Raw genomic sequence first — 15,521 nt, 5'->3', positions numbered from 1 at the left:
CCCTCCTTAGAGATATTCAAAATCCCTCTAGACATGGTCCTGGGCAACTGGCTCTTGGTTGTCCTGCTTGAGCAGGGGACTGGACCAGATGACCTCCAGACATCCCTTCCAACTTCAACCACTCTGTGAACTAATGTGTACTAAAGGCATACTGTACAAAATAATTGTTGTTTTCTAAACTGATGTAGTTTGTGAGTGATAACGAAGAGAAGAGAAGAGAAGAGAAGAGAAGAGAAGAGAAGAGAAGAGAAGAGAAGAGAAGAGAAGAGAAGAGAAGAGAAGAGAAGAGAAGAGAAGAGAAGAGAAGAGAAGAGAAGAGAAGAGAAGAGAAGAGAGAACCAGGAAGCTAGTCTGTACTATTTTTTCCTGTTTTCAATTACACTTTTCAATAACATGCATAGCTTGCAAAGGCACAGCAACAATTCTGGTTCCACTTATCAGATGAATTTATAATGTGTTTCTGCTAGAAGCAGATCCCAAACTGTACAATTACCTGGCAGTATCAGCCCCATCCTATAGAGCCGCAGCTTAAAGAGTCAGACACTCTTTTTGTGCTAGAGAGAGCTTTACAAGGCTTGGTGAGAACGGTGCTGATATTATTTCATTCCAGAACACAAAACTTTCTGAAACCTAAACTTTGAACCTGCTCCAAAGTTTCATCAAGCAGGAAGATTTTAGAATTTTCAACAATTCCTTCCCTGTCAACTGTAAGCCAGTCTACGCCCTAAATAAATGGTTTCAGTACAACAGTAATAGATCATTATCAGCGACTCCATAGTGCAGGAAGGAGGCAGTGGGAAGAGTACTTGTGTAGGCATACCTCCTACATGATCCACCCTGCAGCATTTGATTTTTTTGCTCTCCAGTCTGGCTCAAAGAAAGAAGGTACAGGGAAGAGACAAGGATTTAAAAAAAAAAATACTCTGTGGCATTATATAATGAATGCATTAAGAATTAATCATGAATAGCTGCATAAGAGATATTTGATTGTAAATGGTCAGACTGAAAGGATCCACACATTCAAAAGGATGTGTGACCAATAGCCGATATCTAGGAAAGGTATAAAACCAGAGAAAGCAAACAGTGACACTTCCTCAGTACGTGACACTTTCTCAACCCCAATAATTTGCAGTTCAGAAGTTCTTCCTGAACCAAAGAACACTAACTGATTTCTCTTTCATTAATTTTAACTGTCTTCCTTTGGGCTTATGTAAATTTTTAGCATCCGTTAACTTAACTTAGCTGAACTACGCACTGTGTGCAGAACAATGTTTTTGCGTGTTATAAATCTCCCTCTCACTCATGAGTCTGGTCTGATGTTCCCTAATTATTTCTAATAAAACAGATGATTTTACTAGATCGGACATTCCCTATGTATCTTTTTCTTGCTAGTTACAATTTATGGATATTCCTCTGATATTCCTTTTTTTGTTGACTTATGTTTCTGACTGAAGCATGCTAGTCTACCTGTTTTGTTTTTTTTTTTTTGTCTGAGAAGCCAGCCCCATACTTTTGATAGACCTTATTTCCTACAATTTTAGCAGTACCCATTTTTGAAATTAATATGTAGACTCTATGTGTGATCAAGCAAATGAGGTTGGAAAAACTCCAAAATACCCAGAAGTCAGGCAATATTAGTTTCCAGAATTGCTCAGCAGCTACTTGCAAAACTATCAGAAATTTGTAATTTAAATAACAGTGGAGGAATTAAAAACATGTACTCCAGATGCCAGTCTGAGTCATTTCTTCATGTAGATTTGTATATAATACCAACTGTGAAAGACCTGAGTTGGGCCCCATGTCTGCTACTGAGATACAAACTAACGATAATAATGCCGTAATTCATAACGATCTTCTGAATCACATGGAAATAAGTGGTTTGGGTAAAGAGTCCTTAAACAAAGGAGATACTCAAGGCAACCATTAGAATCTAAGGAATATTATTATTATTCTCTTTCCACCAGTTTGAAAATCAGCTTCAGAAGGTCAAAAAAAAGCCCTACTAAAACTGCCATTAATGAAAGAGAATAAACAAAACAGTACACTGGCATCTGGTATTCGAGTTGGAGATTCGTGCTCTTGAGTTAGTGTTGCAAGTCTGCCAGTATCTGACTTCCCTTACGTTTATAGTGTGTTCAGGGCCCCTGCTGGTTTATAACTCATTAGTTCAAAATTGTAGTGGTTTAACCTTACTTAGGCTCATCGCCAGGACTTTTGAGGTTTGACCATCACTACCTTGAATTACAAGTGAGATGAGTTCTTTGTGGATGCATGGTCACATCACATTGCTATCAAATAGTACGGAAAGATTTGTAACAATTGACAGTTCTTCTATTAAAGGGGCTGCAATTGGAAGACAAAGAAATATATTCCTGGTCAAGAATGAGGTACGTTGGCAGAGCTATTTAAGAAATGCTGGCATGATTGAAGGATGTAAATAAAGCTACTTTAGCCATTACTAATGACTGAAACACTTCAAGAAAATGTTAGGTACAGATCAAAATGTGTTTGAAGCTAATCGAATTTGGCTTATGTGTTTATTTATATTAGTACAGAAATCACACAAATGTTCTGTGAATAACCTGAAAATGTAGAAGTTCTTTTCAGTCTCCTTAGATGTGTTTAAAATATCATGAGAATTTAATAAGAGAAGCAAGATAACACAATGAGCTCAATGTCTCTCCTGTCTCCCCCATTGACTTGCCTCCAAACAAAATCAAATAACATCTGCCAAATGCCAGCCTGTTCAGCTTGCTAATGAGTTTAAAAATTCAGAGTATGACCGTTGCTCGGCAACTGATAAAGAATACCAGTCACATGGCACTATAGTTAATATACAAGAGACCTTTACCCCTCATTTTCTAAAATCCTATGAAAAATGGATTATTGGAAACACTATTTCTTCAAGGGAATTTACTTGCTGTTTCTTTAGCTTTGTGCCGTAATTTGTTCTAATGTTCATGAATGCCAGTATTCAGGTGACTGAAGGGGTGCTTAAGTTTTTCAATCACATATCTTCTAGTTCATGCATTTGCACGATGGTGGAATTCTATTCAATTCAGTTGTTTGCTGACCATTTCAATAGATAACCAGAGCCAAAAGCTGAAGGCAGTTTAAGCCTCAAGAACATGCCAGTGAATCTGGCTGACAGGCTGTTAAGCTAAAACTAAATTGAAAACTATAATCAGAAGTGGAAGAAGGGGATCAGAGTACTTAGAAACCATGGTTTGTGCAGCACAGATGTAATCAATCTCAAAGAGGAAAAGACAGGAGGGTAACAGTCACCCTGTCAAGACTGTTTCCTCATCTCAGCTGGTCCGCTGGAAAATCTGAAATCGACCACTAATCAATCCGTCAATCATCAGGCAGTAATCATCAGTGACAGGTTACAACGGGAAAAATTTAAAAAAGAGACACAATAGCATGTTATTCCACCTGACATACGTAAGAAAGACTGCAGTTATGGAAATGCTCTGTGCCAGATGAGACCAACATGCTGAAGTTGTGTAATTAATTATATTGCTATTTCTCGAATGGTGTTTATGCAGGAGTTAAAATACACTGCTATTGCTAACACCATTAAGTGTCAATATTTCTGCCTTAATGTACTTAGACACAATATTAATGCAGATGCAGAACAAGGCTAGGAATTCCAGGGTTGTATTTAATTTCCAAAAGAGACAATGTTTAGAAAAGAGAAAGCTCATCAAAAAGAAGCTGAAAAGGCAACCTGGAGAATTAATTCTTTCATGACAGCATGGAGTTTTCATAAAGAAACCACACTGGAAACGTAGTGCCAACCCACACCACCTCTTTAGAAGAGACTGAAAAGGCACAAAAGGGCTGAAAAGCCTGGCTAACTAGCAGGGTAAAGGAGGTTATTAGAAGCAGGAAGGCATTTTAAAAAAGCTGAAGCTGAGTTTAAATGAAGAAAATGACTCTGGCAGATAAGGCAGACTGAAAAACAAGTTTGAGAAATAGGTAGTAAAAGATTCAGAGGTAATAATAAGTCTTTTTTTCAAACAAATCAAGATAGAAAGCCTGGCAGAGAGCCTGCAGGTTCTCTTAATGATCAGGGTATAAAAGAAACACTCAGAAAGGACATGCAATTGCACAGGAGCTAAATGACTTCTTGGCATCAATGTCCGCTTTGAAAAAACTGGGGAGATTCCCACCTCAATACCGTTTTTTGCACAGGGATTCATCAGAGGATCCATCTAAACTGAAATCGACTGTAGAAGAGATTACAGAACAAGTTGACAAAGTTAGCAGCAGAACATCACCAGGATTAAATGGTTTATGCAGGATTTAATCGTTCATATAGATCGCAAGGATGAAATAGCTGAATAACTGTGGAGCAAACGTCAGGCAATTTCCCTTAAAAGAAAAGGGTTCTGGGGAAGATCCAGGGAATTGCAAACCTGTAACACTGGCACTGGACAAAGGAGCAGAAACTATAGTAAATAATAGGTTTAATGGACATTTGCATAAATATTAAGAAGAGTCAAGGCGGCTTTTATAACGGAAAATCTGACTTTAGAGAAGTACTGTTTTGGTGAGGTTTTTTTGAAGAGGTCAACAAAATCTCAGTAATGAACAATTCTTTCTGTACCAGCAATAGTTCCCCTACAGTTAAAAGTATTGCAACTTTTTGAGGAAAACAGAGTTTGAAACTGAAGTTATTTAGAAATACAAAGGATGGTTCCTCAAGGCTCCAGCAAGATTCATTACTCCTTTTTCCCTGCATGGCTGTAAGAAATCAAAGTTTAATACCATGACTTTGTTGTATACAGTAATTCTGGCTTGAGTATTTTTATCAATTTCTGAAGTTTCTCTAAGCACTCTGCAGCTGAAATCCCTGTAACTGTGGCACCAGGTTTTGCAGGTGGAATTAAGGCCTATGCAGATTTCAAAGGTGACATACTGTATGAAGATTTTATTGAAAAAATGTATCATTTGACTGCTGCTTGTCATTACATGAATCTCAAACTTGAGTAATGAAAATAAAATCCGAAATCCAGAGCAGCATTATATTTTACCTCTCAAATTCACACATAATTTACCCATATTTTACAAGTAACGGACGTTAACCCTCAACATAAAAAGCTGAATATATTGCATTGGAAAAGGTCTCCTGCTAACAAACCCAACACACACAATGACCTGAAGAAACCTTAAGGACTACTGCAAAGGGTGACTTACAATCCTGTAAAGTCAGTTGCCATCATAAATTAGATTTGACAGGTCATTGGCAACCTTCTAGCAGAATTTTTTTTTTTCAGAGAATGTATGGTTTCTTATCTATTGCATGTTTTATAAGAGTTCTTAACTCTTTCATTCTGCGTTGCACTGGTATCACGCTTTATCCTCTGACTGAGATTTTGTCCAGCGACACCATCTAGCACCTATTTTATAGCTCAGTAGCACCTGGCACCTTCCCTGCTGCCCTCTGGTGCACTTAAAGCAGAAGCTGCTACGATGTCCCTAAGACACAAACACTAGTGACAAAAGAAGGAAGAAAATGATTGCACTAAATTTACTAGAAACCCCCACTTAATAGCCAGTGAAACAAAAACCAAATAGAGCTTTCCTACCGAAAAGAGAATTACTGGAACTTCCACAGTAGAGAAATGTTTGGTCATTTGGAAATACGGTTAATCTGATGTAATTTAAACTTTCAAATCAAATGTCTTTGTAGGCCATTTGTCAATGTACGGAAATAGATCCCTACAGAGATCAATCCTACCTATTATTTCAGACACCTACTTTAGGATAAAAAGAATTACCTTTCAGTAGTTCATGATGACTAGGTTAGACTCAGATGCTTTAAATTCTAGCTGTCTAAGTTACATTATATGAACTGCACCCTGAGCAAAAAGTGAGTTTGTGGGTACTTGTGTCAAGCTGGCCACTTTTGGGTGAGGGTTTCATCAAATTTTAATCTGAGCAATAACATTCTACCTCTGACCAATTTAATCTGGTGTTTCATCTGGGTGCAATATTTTTCATTCACTAACCTAAATTAAGTTAGGAAAGGCTGCTGGCCACTATTAAGCTGGTTCCCTCTGTCACCTTGTGAGTGGCTGCCTTGAACCTTTATGAAATACCAATATGTATTAGGAAATTAAAAGCAGGTAGTATGTCATTATGGCAGACAATAGCTTGCTGCGCTTGTTCAGGGGAAGAAAAAAAAAAGAGCTTTCCAAAGGAATCCTTATACTTCAGAAAATTTTCTGTGGAAGACGTCCTCCACATTTCTTTTAAAGCAGTTGCAAAAATATAGGAAAACAAATGGCAGTGGGTTCCCCTGGAAGAAGAATCACACAGAGAATTGGCCTCAGAAAGGTTATCAAAACTCTAGAAAATGCTGAGAAACATTATATAAAATCAATCTTCAAAAGCTCATAAGAAATTTACAACCAGAAAGAAATCTACAAAGATGTGGTATAAATATATGAAAAATTGTCTTATTTTTTCCATCATTTTAACAACTTCACAAGCTGGCAATTTTTACAGCTGTACTCTTATATAACTATTTATAAAAATACTGGTTACATGCAGCACTACATCTGCTACACATTATCTATTTTTAGATGCTTTATCTATTTAGTACAGAGAATTTTACAGTAATTCAAACACTTCCAAGTATTTGTCCAAAAACTGTGTAAGCATCTTTGAAAACAGTATGCAGAAAATGCAGAAAACTTAAAATGAATTCCCGACGGCCGAAGCTTGTAGAGAATACAATGCACTTTCTCTTCTAGGAATGACTATCTTTCTCCGTTCCTTTTCATGAACACAAACAAGCAATACTTCAAGTGCGACTTCTGGGACAGGGCCTACTCTGTCGGGATTACCGAGGAAGCCAAATGCAATTCTGATTCAGTTCTGTAGCTTTCTGCCGGGTTGGCAGAGGGAAAACCATGAAGGCAGCAAAATAACAATACTGCTGTTCCAGATACGTGAATAGAAGCTCAGTTCTTTGGATGCAAACCTCGCTTTGAGTGCTGGTGGATCTGAGCAGCATCCAAAGAGGGAACTACAGTAACCTTGTGTCAACAGCACAAGGGCACTAGCAAACCGCAGCCTGGAGGGGGACCCCTTTTCTCACCGAATTTGCTCTTATAACTTCTGTCTGTCCCCTTGAATATTTTCAGTCGTTTTTTCAGCGTACGAGTGTTTTCTGAGATCTATTTAAGAAGAAAATGAAATCTCTGTACCATGTAAAGTGAGATTATCTCTCAACTACAATTTGTCTTAATGGAAATGTGTATGTTCCTCTTCTTTAGTTTTAGCATTAGTTCTTATCTTCCTCATTTCCTGCTGTTCAAAATGATTTATAAGCTGAAGGCTAATGTTACAACATTTCTTATTGCTTTTTCATACCTAAGATTTTTTCAAGTGATTTGGATTATTCTTTTTAAATTGACTGGTTAGAAGTCTTCATGTTTTGCGGGCAGGTGTTAGTTGGTTTTCCTTTGAAATATGAACACATGAATGTTTTATCTCTACATACATACACCTTCACTCTCCTACAGAGGTTGTGTGCAGTGCCTGAAGTCAAAGCTGGGGCTCTCTTCTTTTCCCATGTCCTGTATTCCCTAATTAATACAAGGATTAGTCTAGCTTGTTTTGGGGGACTGCAAAGATCTTTAGGGTAAGCATTTGGAAAACTGAAGTCATTTAAGCACCTTTGAATCGTTAGAAAGACGATAAAAAAAAAATCCACATTATCTGAAAAAAGAAATTGTTCAAGAATAACAACAAGTGAAGAAATACAAGATTTCAGAGTACAATCTTAACAAGTTAGCTAAGGAATGGTGAGAAATGAAGAAAAGTTTCCAGGAGCACAAGTTTTGATCTTTCATGTCAACACAATCCAAGAATCTTTCAGGAAATGCTCAAAATCTTAATCTTAACATTAGAGTTTGGGGGTGAAAGAATAGTAATTTGGTTATGGTCACCTGAAATGTTTCTCAGAGCACTTGCATAGGCTATATGAGATCGTAGTAGCCATTAGAGAGCTCCTTCTTCATTCCTGGGAGTGAATGTAAAGGTTTTACCCATTCAACACCTAACTGGATTTAAAAGATTTGAGACTGCTGTTTGAAATTCAAACTGTTACAGAAAAGACTGCATCAGAGATCCCGTAAAAGATTCATTGAAACATCCTCCAAACAGACTGGACAGGAGAAACAAGTCAAAATTACAGTCTTGGAAAGAAAGTGCAGGCACAGCCAGTATATGCAGTACATGCTGACTTGGGTAATCTGGAAGTTGTGAAGGCAATCTGAGAACAGATACCCAACATCTTGTACCCTGTGCTCATAATTCCACCTTGTAAAACATTGTTTTCAGCCAAACCCAAAAGCTATCAAGCTGAGAAACTCCCCTCTTGCCAAATAATAACTCAGAGCATTATTAAGATCACAGGATATTATTTCCTCTTCAATTTTAATTTTCAACTGTCCCACTTTTCTCCCATTACCTAAAACATATGCCTAGTTTCCAGACACAAGCAGGTAGCAGCTACAGCATGGAAAATGTAAGATCATGTGACAACATAAACTCTTAAAAGAATACTTCTTACTCTCAATTAGACTATTAATGCTCCCACAATAAACAACACCAAGGTTAAACAACACTTTAATGAGGATTTTAACATTTACCTTTTCCAACTGATGTGTATTCCAGAATGGAACATTAAAATCATACTATATGCATACATAGTTACCTGGTTTTCTGCATTATCTTGAACTTAAAATCCAAAGGAAAGATGACCCCTGGCTTCAGAAGGCATCAACAGAAAATTACTCAGAAGTTCACAAATGAGTTCCCTTCACATTCTATATGAGGAACACAGTTGTCTACCTTATACTGCATGCCTTTCCCCCACACTATTGTCTCTTTTGGCCTTAAGTCCTTCCCAAGGAACATATTTGCCATGTGCCAAGGAGGTAATCCTCCTTGACCTGTTTTGAGTCATCTTCTAGATATGCTTTCTTAAGTTTCAAATCATTGAAAACTGCATTTTTTATCTTTATCTTGAACCTCCTGCATTACTGCTGCTCCTTTTTCTTTATCCCCACTCAGGTATCCTGTTACCTATTTAACCTGTCATGAGTCAGAAAACTATTTCCTCTTCTTTCCGTACCAGAGACATATTTGTTCTCAAGCCATTTTTCATCTTCCTCATTTTCACCTGAATAAAACTGTATTTACAGAGACAGTATATACTTCCCTCAGCACAACCCAAGGCTAAGTCACTTCATATTAATACCCTGACATTTTCCTTACCACAATGAGCAGTGAATGATAGCTACTACTGATTGATTTATATAAATGCTAATAGGAAGTTTCAAGATACTCATGTCAGTGTATTGTCTAAATAATATTAAGGTATGTTGGTGGCAGTATAAATATTTTAATCCTTTTAAGGATCAAAGATTATCATGTCATTCACACCCCTGTTACTGTGTATTTGAATTATGAGTAATAATTTTGTATTGTGAGTGCTTGGCACTATATTGATAGTATATTTTCATTTTTGTTAAGCTGCCTAGAATATTCACATCAATACTCTTAAGTAAATAAATGTATTAAATACATCGCATTCATGTTTACTATTAGTTACAGCACACAGCCACCCTACTCAAAATATTAATAGATAATCTAGATCTACCAGCATACATTCCTCTATCCATATGTCATTCTATTAAATTTAACTGAAATCATATTTCTGCTGAAATCTATGCAGTTATTTAGTGCTGCACAGATGACAAAATAGCACTTTAGTATGCTAATTCTCCTGGGGACAGGATTGGGTGAGTTATGTTGTTCACATTTGACTTTGCTACTCGCACATAACGTTGTCATCCTGCACCCGCATCAAAGAAACCTTTGTGCTATTTGTATTACCACTGTCCTGACAGAGAGGTAAGGGCAGTCTCACAATGCGATACCCAATGGTTAATAAAAAAATACATAGGCTTCACATAGGGTTTAAGTTCTTAAAAACTGATTGTAAGACAAATTTGTAACCGTGCTAGCAGTTATGAATCTCTGAAATGCCATTCCACACATAGATATATTTTCAGACATCTTATTTTTAAAGACCGGCTATAAATGCCTGGTGCCAACAAAGAAAACAGTGCACAATCATCAAACAATGTGTCACCAACTGTATGTTATCAATATTTCTGTGTCACACCTACTATTCATCTTGCTATATATTTAAAGTACAGCAGGGATGCTCCAGTTACTCCAGGTTTCTAACACATTTGACATTTAAAGATCAAAGTAAGAAATCTGAGCAAGCCATACATTGCTCTACATTTAGATTCAAATTTTTATTTTTCTCTTCATTTTTAATCAGTCCAAGCCTTCCTGGCATTGATTCGTGAATGAGCTTTGCAAAGGCTGTCACAGACAGAATTACTGTAGGACTGGGGAATAAATCTTTTCATTATCTAAAAGAATGAAATTTGAATGGGTAATTGTTAGTATCTTAATTACCACATTGAATATTCAGGCATTTTCACAGCGCAAATGAACATAAATAATGTATATATGTGCACGAGCTTAGGAGTATATACACATTTGGGCACGTAAAATGCGCATAAATGTGCACAAGTCAAAACCTGTGCAAAGATTCTGTCATTTATAATTATACTTAAATGCATTTCTGATGAGATAGCTTTATCACTTCTGATATTAACATTCATCAGAACTAATTGTATTTGTTAAAATGAGTCAAATTTCTTTTCTGTGATTAACAATAGTATTTTCAGTTCACGTAATTTTAAATTAGTTAGAGCAGATGAGTCAAAACTCCTGGAAGAACGATCATTTTCTTTGAAATAAGAGTAACCAATTATTTAATCATGTTTTAAACATATCTGTGAATCATCAGCACCAAGAAGTTGATATTTTAAAATTTGCCCACAAGCGAGGAACACAACGTTGTTATTCCAAGTGAGCAGAGGAATATGTCAGACCTATTTAAAAGTTCCTATCTTCAGGCTCTTTTCAGAAAAATAGATGTGTAATTTTATATGAATATAGGTTTAGCTTTAGTGCTTTTAAATGACTGCTTAATATTTAATTGAAAAGCTGAATAACATTTTACTTAGAAACAAAGCCAGTTTTAAAGCAGATAAATGTTTTCTTGATTTTTTTGTCTGCTGAAATTAGTAATATGACTCTTATTTTCTCATAATTTCCTTTTTTGTTCCCTCTTTCAAATATATCTATAAGGTGTCACTATTGGCCACCGAAGGAAACATTAAGAAAATACAGCATGAAGTAAGCATTTAGCGTCACTTCATCGGCTCCATGTGTAAATTGCCACTAGATGGCAATGTTTCAGAAAATTATCTTCATAAATGCAGAGGCAGCTATAGAATACACATTATTTGAAGGTTCATTGAGTCCTTCTAAATGGATCTGTCAATCAGTAAGGAGACAATTCTTATGCATTTCTTGTAGCCTTTACAACTTTCCTCTGAAGAAATGAAAACACTGGAGGACTTGAGGAAGCTGAGCATCTCCAGAAACCCAAATCAAGATGGATGTAAGAGAGATGAAGGGGTCAAACTGCTTGTGCCAGGCAGGGCAAACCCAGGCGGATCCTGAAAGAGGAGTAAGATGCATCCTCAGGGATTTTGCAGCTGCTGAGTGTTGCGCAATTATGAAAATCATTCTCAGCTGTGAAGAACTGATACCCACCCACTGCTGCAGGGGATAATTTCAACTAAATCAGGCTCTAAGTGTCCATATTCTCAGCCCTTTAATTTGCAGAGGCGAGGAGTATGTTCTGTGAGTCTGACATGTAGATACTATAGATGAATTTAAAAAGTCTTTTGTAAATTATAAAGTCGTGATAAAATATTTTACTTATACAGATACTAATTTTAGAAATATATTAAAATAAAGCATGCTTAGTAATTTTTTCACTACCATGGTATAAAAATACATAAAATAGGATTAAACACTCCCAGATGCTTAGATAACTGGAAACATTCTAGGTATACTCCTGGACTGCTACTATTCAGTTTACAAAGTGTTTTGCATCTGTTTATACACCAGGAATTAGAATAAAACAAGTAAAAAAAAATGCAAAGCCTGCCACAGTAAAGTTTTTGCACTTACACTTCTTGTGTCATCAGGGAAGTCCCCACAGTAGAAAGCAAAGAAATGAAATGTCTCAAGAGCTGATTCTCTAAGGACAGCACTGACAGGAGAGGACTGAAGTCTCAAAACTGTGTTGCAAGGTAACCCCAACCAACATTGTCCCTTTGTATTTTGTTCCAATGACTGCATTTTCCACACAGGCCTTTCCAGAGCTCACATAAAAGGAGATCTTCTCCAAACTTTAAATTAGTGTTAGCACACATACCTACAGAAAACACCTCATTAATACATCGGTAACACATTCAAAGCTTTTGTGAATGTCTTCAATCACATTCAAGGTAAAGAGGATGAATTTAAATCTGTATAATATATATACATATACAGAATATATATATAGGGAGTGTAGAATACATAGAGAGTTCATTCTTCTACATTTTGTGTGACTTGAACATCTTTCTGACTTGTTAAGAATCCTTCACTAGTTACTCAGCTAAAGTTTAAGTGCTTTAAACTTGTCAATAAAACCACCACGTATGTTACATATGCCATCTCCATTACTAAAAATAATCTCTAAGGACTTTTTAGATGATTTATTAAAGAAAAAAATCCATTTGTGTTTATTAGGTGGTTCTTCTTAATTGGGGTGGTCAATCAATGAAAAGTACATTTTCGGGAATCCAAGATGAGCACCTTTATAGTGAATAAGAAAGCTACCACTGAATTTAAGAGGGAGAAAAAAACCCAAAACACCTTGCAGTAGCATTCAGGGTGTCCTTTGACACCAGGTATCCTCAGTGTTCTCCTGCGTTTTGAAGACAGGGCTCAAGAAAATCACTCCTGTTCATTCAGAGAAAGGTTAGCGGGCACTCTTGGTACTAGCTTTGTACCTCCGTTTCTAAGAGTAGAAACTGGCTGTGTGACAGCTTCCCGCTCAGAATCACGTGATGCAGGGAAGGAATCCCAGGTCACCAAAATATACCCCATGGTCAGATCTCTGTCCCTGTGTCTGCCTTCGGTCATTCTAAGGAACTATGCCTTCCCAGCAGCTTGTGAAACAAAATGCTTGACAGCTTTCCTTTATTGATTGAAAATAGACTTGCTCAAATGGGTATGGGTGTCTTCCACCCTTACTGTATTTGCAGTAAAGGCTTTCTGCTCTCAACTGTCTGTCCACCCTCACTACAGGGACATCTGAAGTGACCATCAGCTCCAAAATCATCACAGGTTACCACCCAGCTTTTTAAAGCGAACAACAACTTGTAGTTCATTTAAAATTTTACACTATGAGATGCAATAATTCAAGAGGTGACAGATGAATAGTTCAGGTAGTCCTACAGAAGTGACAGGACAAATTAGCAGTGGTGGCTAGTCTGTTGTCCCAAACTCTCTTGCACCCTTAGTCAGAATCTTATTACTAAAGTCTGCAAAAAAGAGCCTGTTTTTATTGACATGTGGGTCATCACCTTGATCTTTTCTGACCAGTGCTTGTTCTATGGTCTGAGGTTTGAATCAAGTCAGTCTGAGAAAGACCTAAAACATCAGGCTTTACTCTAAAAAAAGCACTTAAAGAAGAAAACGCTGTAATTATAAAGCAGTTCTGCAAAACTGCATGAATGAGAATGCACACTTCTGTTTCATTTTTTGCTGAACGTAATATTATCAATGTATTAAATATAGCCTGAGTATGCTTAAGAGATTGGAGATTTGGGTGGAGTCTGTATCTCTTCCCACTCAGTTTCTATATCAGAGCAAAGGTGGGAGGTGGTACCCATTTTCTCAGAGCCAACGTTTCTGAGCACATGCAAGTTCAGATGTTTAGTCCAACTGCAGGAGCTGAATAACTAAAAGTGTTACCAGAGTAGGCAGTGTCTGAGGACAGGATGCCGAATTTCTCTTTCAAGTCGAGGTGCCTACCTAGATTCCAATTTTGGCAGAGTATGGGTAGTCTGAATTTCAATGCATGCATATGTATATATTTTTACATAGTTATGTAAAATTTACAAAAACATGAAAAAAATCACAGTACTTTGTCATGGTGAAAATAATAACTTATTAAAGATCCTCAAACAATTCACCATTTTTAAAACTGCAGTGTTGTTGATAGAACTGGTAAGTAGGTTTACAAACAGAAATACAGAAATAGGCATTTGAAACTAAATATAAATAATCTCACACTTTATAATGCATAATGATAAAGTAAAATATACATTTAACTATAGAGAACATTCAAAGCAGGCGTCATGCTGAAAACCACCGCCAGCAATACAAAGTACCTAATTTGCATTGTTTTCTTTTTTCAGCTCTTTATAATTGTTCACAATATCAAATTTTCAAAGGTAACCAAGGTTATTAGAAGTAATTTTCACATTGCTTTTGTATTCCCTGAAATACACCAGAAGTAACAGAAAGCCGAGTCAACTGAGATGCCTTAAAACAAAAAGTTATAACAACTTAGCATAAAATTTTCCATACAAGCTGCAAGATGGAAATTATTCTTAGTTGAAATCAAAAAACATTTCAAGAAGTCAATTAAGAATAATTAAGACTTTTTCAAAAAAGCCTCTGATAGTTTTGGTCAGAATAATCTCTGGGTACACTAAAGCCATGTTTCTAATGTCTTGTTTAGGTGATATTACTGGCTTGTATTTCAATTTTAGTAATGTACTGTTTTTTTGTATTTCAATGTCAGTAATGTTTGTGCTACTGGTATATAAACCCATTGCCAACCAAGGTGGCCATGAAAACAGTTAACTCCTGTGACTAGGAGGTGCTGTTGAAAACGTCGTGTCTGACAGGACAGTCACAGTAAGAAACTGTTATAAAAAGATGATAGCATGAATGATATTAAGAATGACATGTAGGAATGTAATCTTTGCTAGCTAAGAAATATTTACTTTCAATTTGGAAACACCTTTGCTCAAAACGGCACACTGCAGTGTCATTCTGTTGATCAGCTTATCAACACCCTGTGCACAGAGCTGTGCTTATTCATTGCTCTGAGCACATGCAGATTTTCTGCTCGTTGCTTGTGTGTCCCAGCATTTTTCCTAGACAAGACAGTAAAATAGACAAGAACCATGATATCTACAAATACTTAATTCTTTTAAATGTACTAGCAGCTTTTGCTACTATCTTCCTTAAAAATGCAGCAGGCAATGAAGCAGTATGCAATTTAAAAAAAAGGAAGAAAATACCTTCACCTAAGCTCAAACTTTCCCACATTGGTAATACGCACATCTCTATGTATCTGTAAGGTCTTTTGAAAGTAATAATCCAACTATGATGCAAGTGTTATAGATGAATACAGACCATAATTTAAACTTCAGCAAGTTGTTTCACAGTTTGCATTTCCTTCAACATGCATTACTACACGTAATGAAGTCAACAGC

General features: G+C 36.6%; 1 protein-coding gene across 2 annotated transcripts in view; it reads right to left on the bottom strand.

Moving 5' to 3' along the window:
- The window catches only part of CSMD1 (CUB and Sushi multiple domains 1), a 1,270,279-nt gene that overhangs the window by 784,361 nt on the left and 470,397 nt on the right, over positions 1–15,521 (bottom strand). The gene's annotated exons all lie outside the window — the stretch shown is intronic.

The sequence above is a fragment of the Nipponia nippon genome, unplaced genomic scaffold (assembly GCF_047370975.1).
Source record: "Nipponia nippon isolate SJK-2023a ecotype South Korea unplaced genomic scaffold, ASM4737097v1 scaffold_4, whole genome shotgun sequence".
Classification (NCBI taxonomy): Eukaryota; Metazoa; Chordata; class Aves; order Pelecaniformes; family Threskiornithidae; genus Nipponia; species Nipponia nippon.
Note: the sequence above shows the minus strand (reverse complement) of the source record. Positions and strands in the feature narration are given on the sequence as shown.